The sequence below is a fragment of the Equus przewalskii genome, chromosome 17, assembly GCF_037783145.1.
Source record: "Equus przewalskii isolate Varuska chromosome 17, EquPr2, whole genome shotgun sequence".
NCBI lineage: Eukaryota > Metazoa > Chordata > Mammalia > Perissodactyla > Equidae > Equus > Equus przewalskii.
Window position 1 is genome coordinate 31,063,854 of NC_091847.1, and position 12,682 is coordinate 31,076,535.

General features: G+C 40.1%; 1 protein-coding gene across 32 annotated transcripts in view; it reads left to right on the top strand.

The window, feature by feature from the left end:
* Positions 1 to 12,682, top strand: part of LYPD6B (LY6/PLAUR domain containing 6B) — a 170,573-nt gene that overhangs the window by 16,400 nt on the left and 141,491 nt on the right. For 5 of the 32 annotated variants that reach the window (XM_070581334.1, XM_070581345.1, XM_070581322.1 and 2 more), the window contains exon 2: positions 11,650 to 11,737. The exons of the other annotated variants lie outside the window; for them this stretch is intronic. The gene's annotated coding sequence lies outside the window, so the exon portion shown is untranslated. The remainder of the gene's footprint in view (positions 1 to 11,649; positions 11,738 to 12,682) is intronic. 32 annotated transcript variants of the gene reach the window in all.

Below are 12,682 nucleotides of genomic sequence, written 5' to 3' on the forward strand. Positions count from 1 at the left end.
AAAGCAATACGCATTCAGTAGAAGCTGTACGTTGAATTTTGATATAAATATAAACACTTACATTTGCTAATATAAGTGTTCTGAGCATGTTTAAGGTAGGCTAGGCTGAGCTGTGATATTCTGTAGGTAGGTGTATTAAGTGCATTTTTGATTTATGATATTTTCAATTTATGATGGGTTTATCTGGGCGTAACCCCATCGTAAGCCAAAAATCTGTATATAATTCGGTGATTTTTAGTATATTCACAAAGTTGTGCAAACATCATCACTAATTCCAGAACATTTTCATGTCCCCACAAAGAAATCTCATGCTCACTAGCAATCACTCCCCATTCCCTCCTTCCCTCAGCCCCTGGCAACCACTAATCTACTTTCTCTCTCTATGGATTTGCCTGTTCTGGACATTTCATATAAATGAAGTCATTCAATATGTGGCTTTTTGTGTCTAGCTTCTTTCATTTAGCATAAGGTTTTTTAAGATTTAAGGTTCATCATAGCTTCAAGGTTATAGCATAAACTAGTACTTCGTTGCTTTTTATGGCTGAAAAATATTCTATTGGATGACTATAACATTTCTGCGTATCCATTCATCTTGATGGAGATTTGGGTCGTTTCCATTTTTTGACTATTGTGAATAAATGCTTCTATGAACATTCATTTTACAGGTTTTTGTGTGGACATATGTCTTCCGTCCTCTTGGATATATACCTCGGAGTGGAATTGCTGGATTGTTTGGTAACTCTGTGGTTTTCTTTTTTTTTGAGGAACTGCCAAACTGTTTCCAAAGCAGCTGCACCATATTACATTCCCACCAGCAGTGTCTGAGGGTTCCAATTTCTGCACATCCTCACCAACACTTTTAATTGTCCATCTTTTTGCTTATAGCCATCCTAGTGGGTGTGGCACAGTATCTCTTTGTGGTTTTGACTTGCATTTTCCTGGTAACTAATGATGTTGAGCATCTTTCCTATGCTTATTGGCCATTTGTGTATCTTCTTTGGAGAAATGTCTATTCAAATCCATTGCCAATTTTTAATTGGGTTATTTGTCTTTTTATTATGGAGTTGTAAGAGTTCTTTATGTATTCTGGATACTAGACCCTTATCAGATGTATGATTAGCAAATATTTTCTCTCATTCTATAGGTTGTATTTTCATTCCCTTCATAGTATCCTTTGAAACATGAGAGTTTTAATTTTGATAACATCCTGTTTATCTTTTTCTTTTTTTGCTTTTGCTTTTGGTGTCATGTCTAAGAAACCATTGCCTAATCCAAGGTCACAAAGGTTTACACCTATCTCCATTTAGATTTTATCTATTTTGAGTTAATTTTTATATATGGTGTGAGTTAGGGATCCAAATTTATTCTTTTGCATGTGCTATCTGGTTGTCCCAGCACCTTTTGTTGCAAAGAATATTCTTTCCCCAATTAATTGTCATAGCATCTTTGTCAAAAATCAATTAACCCATAAATTATATAATTTACTCTCAATCCTATTCCATTGATCTGTGTGTCTATCCTTATGCCAGTACCATACAAAAGTGTTGTTTTGTAGTAGTTTTGAAATCAGCAAGTGAAAGTCTTTCAACTTTGTTCTTTTTCAAGATTGTTTTGGCTATTTTGGGTGCCTTATATTTCCATATGAATTTTAGGATTAGTTTGTTAACTTCTGCAAAAAGAACAGCTGAGATTTTGGTAGGGATTGCACTGAATCTGTAGATCAGTTTGAGAGTTATTGCCATTTTAACAATATTAGGTCTTCTAATGATGAACATGGGATGATTTTTCAGTTATTTAGGTCTTCTTTAATTTCTTTCAATGATGTGTGGCAATTTTCAGTGTTCAAGTCTTGTACTTCTTTTGTTAAATTTATTACTGAGCATTTTATTCTTTCTAATGCAGTGTAAATGAAATTATCTTAATTTCAATTTTGGATTGTCTGTTGGTAGTGCATAGAAACACAATTGACTCTTGTATTTTGATCATGTATCCTGAAACCTTGCTGAACTTGATTAGCTCTAATATTTTTTTAGTGAGTTAATTAGGGTTTTCTAGATACAAGATCATGTCATCTGCAAGTGGAGATAGTTTTACTTCTTTCTTTCCAATATGGATGCCTTTTATTTCTTTTTCTTTCCTAATTGCCTTGGCTAGAAGTGGCAGTACAGTGTTGACAGAAGTGGTGACAGCAAACATCCTTGTTTTGTTGCCGTCTGATGTTCCTGATTAATGAGATGGCCAATATTATATATGCTATTTTTCTATGACTTTTGTTGTTTACTCCAGGAATCTGAGTGATAGAGCAGGAGTTTCTGTCTGGTTTCTCCTGGGGAAGGAATTGTCAAACAAAAAAGTTCTCTTTGTCCTGTGCATTAGGAGGCTTGGCATAGTAGTTAGTAATAAAAAAATATTTTAATTGCAGAATACATTCATGTAACATCTAGGTGCCAGGGAATTCAAACACCATTTTCTAATATATAAATGTCCATTATTTAAAAATAAAACTTAAACTGTCCCTACTATTTTCCATCCTGCCTTTCCACATTTTTGATTGCCCACTATATGATTCAGCTACCATGCTGGGATTACAAAGATGAATTAAATGCAGGCCATGTCCTCAGGGTGCTTATGGAAAAATCTTTTGGGGGAGACAAACAGGAAACAGGAAGTTTAATATTTTGGCAGGTGGTTCCCATCAAAGGGTAACCTGTCTGAAGTAAACAGTGACAGATGTGGGCTTCACCTTTGGTTTTTGAGTCTCTGTTTGCTGATGGAACCTTAACTTTCTACCTCATAGAATCAAAGAATTTTAGAACTGGAGTCTTTGAAATCCTTTTATCCAACCCTACATTTTTCAATAGGAGGAACCTCTTACCTTATTCAACAATTCCTGTTCTCTCTCATCAGCAACTCTTCTTCCTCTGAAATATTTTATCATATACACACACGCGCAACATTTTCTGTAGGGAAGCCCTCCATGATCAGCCCACTTCCTGGTTCCATTTGTTGTATCTGGTTGGGGTAATATAACACCAGCCCCTGTGTTCATCTTCAGTATGGCTCGTCTAGGATTCCTGTTTCACCTTGCCTGCAAAGACTACTCAGCATTGTCCTTCCAATAGTGTTTATGATGTGGAACTGACAAGGACAGGCACGTTATCCAACTCCAAATCTGAGTTACCCAGAATGCTTGCGAGGGGCTTCCTGTTCTGTTTAATTGTACATTCAGCTTTCTTTATAAAGAGCATACTCCATCCATTTTAAACTTGTCAATTCAGGGGCTTAACCAGGATGCATATAAAGTCATCCCTGTGTACTTACTATAAAATCTTTCCAGAAAAGAATGTAAGTGGTATTAACAAAAGCAATTAAATAGGAACACACCTTTAAAAAGTTTACAGAGTTCTTTTCAATAAGTCAAATCAGAATTGTGTGGTACATGTTTCCATTTTTACTTTGTTATTTAAAAGAAACCCTTTACTCTAGCTTTATTATATATTATTTATTATTACGATTAAAATAACATCAGGTTAATTTTTATCTTTCCACTGGTAAAATGGAATGTGAACCTTATGGTCTTAGGCTACAAAAGAAAATGAATTGTCACCACAAACCTTTCAAGTTTAATTACCTTCTAAACAAATATGAAGTTCTAGTTTCCTTTTCTCTATTTTATTACAATACATTTTTTTCTTTTGATTATGTGAGGGGCTGAGATAAGGATGCAGAACGCTTTCTGGTTCATGCTGTTTACTGCCTGTGATACACAGCCAATTCAATCAAAAGGGAAATAGGAAAATAACTACTCTATTCATGCCTTGTAAGCGGTTTGTGAAGTCCCCTCCAGTCCCTAGGATTAAATGTTGGCTTCTCTCCTTGCATCCTTCTAAAATGAAATTAAAAAGTGGAGCAAACAGCATTTTAAAACCAAATATAAATACTGTGTAGGGACGAACCCAGCAAATTGAAGAATCGCAGCATTGCAGGCAGTCATTTGACCTGGTGCTGTAAGAATGCAACAGAAAAGGAAGGGGACGGGGAGGGAATCCTGAGCAAGTTCCAGTCAGTGAAAAGCCTCTGATGATTTGCCCTTGTTGGGGGTCAGTTTGGGTTGGGGAGAGGAGGGGATGGATTGGTGTTTATGGCAGAGCTTTCCCTATTATATGTGATAAATGTGTCGGTAAAACATATTGCCATTAAGTTTCTCTTTACCCCAGTCTAAGCCCTAGACTGGCCCTGGGACTAGCTAACGGGGAGGGAGGGTTGGAAGGGTGTGGAGGGCCGTTCCTAGAAAAGGGGGTGGAGAGTGTAGAGGAAAGAGTGTTTGGACTGGCAGTCAGGAACCTGAGTCCTCTTCTTGGTCCTTCTGCCTTCCCACACGTGACCTTGGATGAGTGACCTTGCCCCTCTGAACCCTGGTTTCCGTATTGCAAAATGCAGGTTTAGACTAAGTTTGTGATTCCAAATCAAATTCCCATGCCTGCATCAAGCCAGCTCAGAGGTTTTCGCTGTACCAATAGTCGGGGTTCCTGGCCCCTGCCTCCCAAAGGGAGCAGCCTCAGTTTTCCCCTTCTATATTTATGCTTCTGCAAGCTGTTGTTTGAACAAAGCAGCCACTAAAAAGTGTTTGAAAACTACTAGATGGCCTGATCTCAGAGATCTTCTGGTTCTTACATTTCTTTTTTTTTTCTTTTTTTTAAAGATTTTATTTTTTCCTTTTTCTCCCCAAAGCCCCCCCGGTACATAGTTGTATATTCTTCGTTGTGGGTCCTTCTAGTTGTGGCATGTGGGACGCCGTCTCAGCGTGGTTTGACAAGCAGTGCCATGTTCTCGCCCAGGATTCGAACCAACGAAACACTGGTCCACCTGCAGCAGAGCGCGCAAACTTAACGACTTGGCCACGGGGCCGGCCCCTGGTTCTTACATTTCTATATATAGTCTATAATGTCTCTAACTCCGACATCCAGTCCAAGCTGAATGTGAGAGCGATCAAGGAACACCCATTATTCTGGCCTCTCTCCATCCTTCTCAGGAAACACCAGGGACGTGTGTCTTCAACATCAGAAACACTGCTTATTGGTGACTGACTCCAAGAACAGACCATTTCACTCCTATTGAACATAGTTCCCCTTTGGCTCAAGGAGTGGGACCCGGCTATTGTAAGTGGCCCAGGAGCCATGTGATTTTGAGGGCAGCTGTAGCCTCCACCTCGTGGCCCTAGTCAGCTCTCCACAGGTGCTGTCAGCTCACTGAGGCCTGAACCTTTACTGGGGGTCTCTGAGGCTAAGGCAATAATAACCACCTGTCAGCTGCCAGTTGGGATTCTGAGAGCTGGGCCTCTCTCAAGAGCCACTTGCTACGTTGTGTTAAATAGGACTTTTCTCCTCCATATCAAGTGATCACCTATCTGTGCAATGTCTTGGCAATCTTTTCCTTTCACTCCTTGCTAATGTGCCTTCCTCTGCCACAAACTTTCCTCCATCTCTTTTGAAATCATGGTACATGTACTCTGGTGTTGCCAGGAGTGAACATTTAGGGAGTAGGCCTTCAATTTCCCTGCTGTTTCAAGCAAATATAGTGCCTTTTGTTACTTGTCCCAAGACACTGGTGAACACATAAGCCTGCGAGGAAAGGTTTGGCAGAGGAAACTGTCGTGAAAGAACTCTTTTAATTGAAGAATATATATCTGGAGACCCAGGGGTGTTGAGCAGTTTAATTAATGTATATTAGAAATGAAAACTTGCTATTTAATAATGAAAATTTAAATAGCCTGTCTCCATATCAATTTCTCCATCATGTCATTGTTCTTTTTACCCGCTTTTTAATTTAGCAAACTTTTATTGAGTTCCCACGATGAGACCAGTCACCTTGTTAAACACTGGGCTGACAAAGATGAGTAAGACTCAGGCCTTGCCCTCAGGGGGCTGGTGGCTGGGCTCAGGAAAGAGCTAAGCAGACACTAATAGCCCAAAGTGGTCAGTGAGCTTTAGAGAAGGTTCTGGAAGCTGGGGGAACACTGAAGATGAGCAGCCATGTGCACTTGTTTGGGGACAGGAAGTATTTCCTGCAGGAGGTACCCCAGGCCTGTGTCCTAGAGGAGGACGAAGAGGTGGTCCAGAAAGCAGGGAGAGGGCATTCCAGGTAGAGGGAGCAGCAGGTCAAAGGCACCAGGGGGTTGGTAGGTTTGGTAAAGTGTAGGTGGAGCAGATCTTGAGGGAGGGGAGGGGAGGGAAGAATGAGGTGAGAAGGAGGGAGCAGGAGCCTGGGCAGATATGCAGGGATGGGGCTGTGAAGAGCCTTGAACACTTTATTGATGTGCTTGTCTGTTTGGATTTTACGCCAGTCGTGTGGGAACGTACAGCAGAATTTTAGGCAGATTGGACTAGGGGGTTTGCAAGGCTGTTTAGAATGACAGTATAAGCAAGGGCTCTGGATCCAGGTGACTGGAGTTTGAGTCCTGCCTCTATCACCTTCCAGCTCTGGCCAGGTTATTTAACTGTGTATCTGTTGCCTCATCTTTAAAATAGGGTTAAAAATCCTTTCTGTCTCATGAGGTTCTTTTGAAGAATAAGTGAGTAAATTTCCCTAAAGCTGTTACAAAAACTGGTCCATAGTAAGCACTTATTAAAATTTAGTTATTTTGGGGGGAAGAGGGCGTGTCGTTTTTTCCATGAGCAGTCTCCTTAGACTGTGTATCAGTTAGCTATTAGCATACCAATACTGTGTGAAAGTCACTCTAAAACACTGTGGCTTAGAATAACAATTTTTTATCATGGCTCTTGTAGTTGTGGGTTGGCTGAGGCTTGACTGAGCAGCTGCGCTTCAAGCTATGGCCCTGGCTGGGCCTGCAGTTTGCTTCATGGCTGCTCCATGTGGGATCTGAGCTGAGGGCACTAGCCAGCCTGGGGCAGCGCTTCCCAAGGCAATGGCAGAGCTGAAAGGCTGAGGAAATCTGCAAGGCTTCTTAAGGCCTCGGCTCCCTCCAGCCAAAGCAAGTCACAGGGAAGCCCAGAATCAAGGGGCCGGGGATTATTCTAATCTCCATTAGTGGGAGGAGCTGCAATGTCACTTGGCAAAAGGCATGAACACAGGAAGCGGGAAGGATTGGGGCCAACAATGTGAGGTACCACCGGCTGTACTGGCAGCTCCTACAACTGCAGCTTTGTAACTTCTAGGAGGAGCTTCCGTGAGGGGCAAAGTCAACTCTCACCTTGGATGAGCCTGAACTCCAGGCGTCTGGCTTCAGTTAGTGACCTTCCTGCACTTGTCCCAGTGCTGACCTTCAGGCCTTGCAAATGCAGCCTTTCTCCTGCTTCTCAGTGTCTTTGGGGGAGACTGCACATTTTAGGGGAAAACGTACTGGTGTGAGTTTGAATCTAGACTCTTTGGAATGAAATGGGGATAATACCCTGTAATAAGCCTCACTGGAAAGATTGGAGAGGAATGCTCTGTAGCCTCCCTCGCAGACTTACCATGCTGCAGTCATATTCTTGAAGACGGTTTGTAGCAGATGTGAGCAGCTGCCATAAGACTTACTGTTTAAATCCAAGAATAAAATATGTGTTTGTTCACATGTGTTTGTAGATGCCTCTCTCCCAATACAGTTGAAGGGACTGCATTTTTTTCTGGGCTCCCTGGCATTTGCTTTCCACTCCCTGGGAACCTCCTGTGAGGCGTGCCTGACTCTCCAACACCCCTAGGCAAATGCTGGGAGAGAGGCGAGGGAGAGGCAGCCTGGTTAGTATTTATTAGGACGTAACTCTACCTCTCTTTCTCCCAGGCTCCTCCGGGCTTGGGAGTAGGATGGGGACAGTGATGGGAGGAGTCAAGTACGATTGCTTTGCCAGCGTGTGAAATAATCTCTCTCCTCTTACCTGGCCTCTTTGTGCTGCGTGACAAACCTCTCCCTTCTCCAACAGAAAGGAGAAGCGGGGACAAGGAGCACATTTTTATAGGTTAGACTTTTCTATTTTATGTATGAGAATATAATATGAAATTAAATATCAAATTTCTCAACATGCTACTCATTTATTAGATGAAAAATTAAGCAAGATCTCCAAAATTACACGTGATAGCTAAGTATAATATTAAATTGAGCAATTTTTTTTCAGAGTTGGAGAGGAAATACATTCTAGAATTTTTTTTTGGTAACAAAAACAGCACTGGATAACAAGTAAAACATTTAGCAGTGTGATTGGCATATATAAGATGCTCAGTAAATTGTGGCATTGACGATGATGATGATGATGATGATGACAATGATGATGGTAGTGCTCACTCTAGTCCATTTATTGGTGGAGGGGATTAAAAGCAGGGGATACAAGGCTGAGGACTGCCATCAGGTGCCTTGCTCCCGATGAACCTCTCTCAGCCATTCCCTCCCTACATGGAAAAGCCGAAGGAAAATGAACCCTGAAAAGCTCAGACTCTAAAACCAAGCTAAGTATATACCTTAGAAGTAACTTTTTTTTTTCCTTAAAGTAGTTGCTTCTAAAAGGCACAATTCAAAATAGTCACTGCAAGAATAGACATGCTGAAATCCTAATGTTGCAATTCTATTTTGTTGAGTCAAAAAATAGGGCTGGATAATGACAAGTCGTAGCTATGCAAATGAAAAGAAAGATCATCATGTTTGTGCTTCAGGATGTGAACTGATGGCAAAAATCTGTCCGTATTACTTAGTAGGGGAGATGAATTCAGAGGAAAGCGTTCAGTGATATATGTTGTTCCTTTTTTTTTTTTTTCCCTTAAGCATCACGTATTGCTGAAATGCTAAAATAGTTGGTCCACTGGCAGCTTTTCCTGAGTGTCCACTGTGGGCAAGGCTCAGCAAAGAGATAGCTATAAGAATTGCAAATGAGTCCTTCATTCCTTCGTTCTCTAATAAACACGGCCTTTGCTTTTCGAGAGCTTATATCTTAAGGGGATGCAGACATCAGAAACGTAGAAAACAAGTGCAAATTTGTATAGTACATGTTGTGTGTGGTAGGCTTCTAATATATCTGGAAGAAAAATCAATAGATTGGAAATGATGATTCTAAATCTTGACCAAATTGAACAATGAATTCTTTGACTTCTTTTATCTTTTTCAGGCCAAGGGGTGTTATTTCCAGGTGTGTCATGGTTACTTCTTGCCACCCAAGAAGTAGCCCCTCCCCATAAAATAAGCAGACAATTCAAACAGTAGTTGGTGACTCAGCTACCATATACTTATATACCCTGCAATTACATTCTCCAAGCCTTCTCCTAATAGGAAGAACTGATTTTAAACAGGAATTATTGCTTAGCTGACTGATGCCTCACTGAAGATGAATGGCTTGATGATGATTTAATTTGTTCATGATCTCTTGCTGAGATTTCTTACAAACCTGTTATGTATATTTGAGTTATTTCTTTGAAGTTCTTGTACTTTATATTAAAAAAGTGATTTGGAGTAATTGCCTAACTACATATAACACAAATGTGCTAAAGTTTTCAAAATAAGGCAACGAGGAAGAATTATTTAATAGATTATTTAATAAATGGTTTGGGCATGATAAGATATCAATTTGGACCCCACCAAACATTCCATATCTCAAAAATAAACTCCAGAGAGTTGAATATTGCAAATCAAATTATAGAGAAACTAGCAGAAAATATAATATTTATTAGGTCTGCATAGGAATGACAATTTTCATGGCTTTAAGGGAAGAGAAGCAACCAGTGAAGAAAAAATGAACAGATTTGAATATATTAAAATTTAAAACGTTTATACAAATGAAGAGACAACAGACTAGGAAAATTTGTATTAAATTTGTGATATATAAATGATTTACATGTGTTATAACTTTAATATATAGCTGTTCAAATGTATAAGAAAAGGGCTGGGGCCCTAGGAGAGAGATATAAAATATAGCTACCATTTATCAAATATTTTTCTATGCCCACATAGATTTACAAAATCAGATTATACCGACTGTTTTGTATACAGAATCTTTTGTCACCAGCTTTTCTCACATGCCCAGACTATGTTATTAACTAGTTCTCTGAAACGTGCTTTTCAGTGGTGGCAAAGTATTTCACTGGTAAGGAAGTACACCCCGCTTTTACTTAACTAAGTTTTCAATGCATGGTGTTAAGGTTATGGAAATGTGATTTAAGGTGATTTTTCAAGTATCTGTTGTTAGAGCTATGGTTATGGAAAAATATATCTCATGGAAAGAAACTGAGTGATTTACAAAGAAGTGCATTTGATACTTTTTTTTTTTTAAGATTTTTATTTTTCCTTTTTCTCCCCAAAGTCCCCCGGTACATAGTTGTGTATTTTTAGTTGTGGGTTCTTCTAGTTGTGGCATTTGGGACGCTGCCTCAGCGTGGCTTGATGAGCAGTGCCATGTCTGTGCCCAGGATCTGAACTGGTGAGACCCTGGGCCACCGAAGCAGAGTGTGCCAACTTAACCACTCTGCCACAGGGCCAGCCCCCCATTTGATACTGTTTTTATCAACAATTTTTAGGGAGCTTTTGTCACTGAAACCTGTTTTAGCAAAAGAGGAAATATCATTTGCAATCCCATGCTTTTCACAACATGTCATCAGTTATCTTTAAAGGGCTTAGTAAAAGAGACATGTTAATTACCATCCCTCTGAGCATCTCTAGGATAGGGACGACTATGGTATTATATTAGGGCACTTTGTCGAGCATGTCATTCTCTTATCTTGCTTTTATAGCAGAGGAAATAAAGGCATTAGAGAAATATCTTTGAGGTCAGACAACAAGTTAACAGCAGATAAATGTTGGAACCGGCAGGTCTAGAATTCCCACTGTGTGCAATTAGTTCACTGCAGGTAGGAAATGACAGCATTGGGGATAAATGGCAGATGTGGTGTTTGGGGACCTTGAGGTTGGTGGGAATTCTCTGTGCTCTTCTGAGTGGTTAAGTTAGTTTATTTCTGAGGTTCTCACTGCATAGAACTTGGAGGCCTCTCAGCCAAGTGCCTTCTTCCTTAGCGTGAAGGCTCGCAGCCATCTCTAGCACTTTGATGGGCTTGGGCGGTGGAGGATATTAGGTGTGGGCCTGAGTAATTTCTTAAGTGTTGCAACCTCTTACTGAGTCTCTATGGAGTGTCTGAGTGTGGTTTTTGTCCTTAGCTCCTGATGGAGCCCGAGGTGTCTGGGGAGTGAAAGGGCAGGAACTGTTTTGACTGTTTACAAGTTCACCCTTCTTCCCTGCACTCCAGTGTTCTCCAAGTCATCTGGTAAGGGCTTGGTCAGCTCATGGGGTACACGTTTGCCTTTTTTGGTCTCCTTATGAGTGATAGATATTGGATTTGTGGACTGCCTCCCATTCTTAGGCATCTAACAAAATCACTGTAGGAAACAATGTGGTGTTTGAAAACTACCCCAAGAGATTTGATAAGTTTATGGAGAATTCTAGGGAGTACAGAGATAGTCTGCCAAGTTGGAGCCAAAAGGTGGTTGCATCAGATGCTCTAACAAACTTTTTATGTCCTGGAATCATGAGTGTCTTAATCTCATTGACCCCTGCCCCCTTTTAAGGACATGACTAAGTATTTAAGACCAAGAGTTGACTAGAGAGAGAAGAACCTGCGCCCCCGTTTTAGAACTTTGAAAGAAGGTGCAGTTCTGAGTTCACTTTCTTTTCTGCCCAGGCTAGAATGAGCTTGGATGCTTCCTGGGAGAACACAAGCTGGACTCTCTTCACTTCCAGTTGCGTCAAACCTGGCTCCTCAGAGTGAGGTCTGTTGATTGGCATCATCAATATCACCTAAGCTTGTTAGAATTGAAGCTTCACTGGTCCCATCATGTGTGTTCTAACACACCCTCCAGGTGGTTCTTACGCATTCTCAATTTGAGAAGCGCTGGTATATAACATGTAAATTGTTTGTGGAGGGTAGCTGGATCGGTGGTGAATGCTTCTTCCTGATCATCTTTTGTATTTATACATTTATGACCCTTAATAAAAATTTTAGTTCTTTGGCATTTTAATAATTTAAACATCTTTTTAAAAGTTGTTTTTCATTATGAGTTACTGCATTCTCATTATAAAAGCTTCAGAAAATGCAGAAAAGTAAAGAGCAATCTACCCCTCAAGTCTTCTTATTGATAACATTTTAAAGGTACATTTTCTTTCTTTTCTGTGTATAATTTTTAAAACTTCGTGTTTTTTTCCTGATTGTAGACATTATATATGATCCTTGCAGAAAATCAAGAAGTTAGGAAAAAGCGTAAAACAGAGAATGGAAGCCATCCTGTATATTTAGGTTTTAGGGTTTACGCAGTGTTATAAAGTGGTACTTCACAGTCTTTGCTTCTTTCCTTTGGTTTTGGAGGATCCTTTCAGGCAATCTTTGTCTTTAGTCCTGTTTCTTTTTATTTTATTTAAATTATAATTTTAAAAAATTCCTGGTGTAGTCATCAGTGTCTCAAATAGTTATTTTCTAGTCAGGGTAGAGGATTTCTCTTCTTTGTGCAACTGAAAAATTTGATTGACTCCTCACCAATGGGGCATATTCTATGTTGTACATAAATTGTCTTTGACCAGAAACTTCCTGGAGGGTAGAAAAGGCTTCGCTTTTGAAGGATGCATGACCACCCTCCTCTCAACTTGCCTGATAGGTTATCTTCTGGAGGGGACAGGGAGGGACTGGTTAGATTGATGATCCCTGGAGAAAGTCTTTTTTT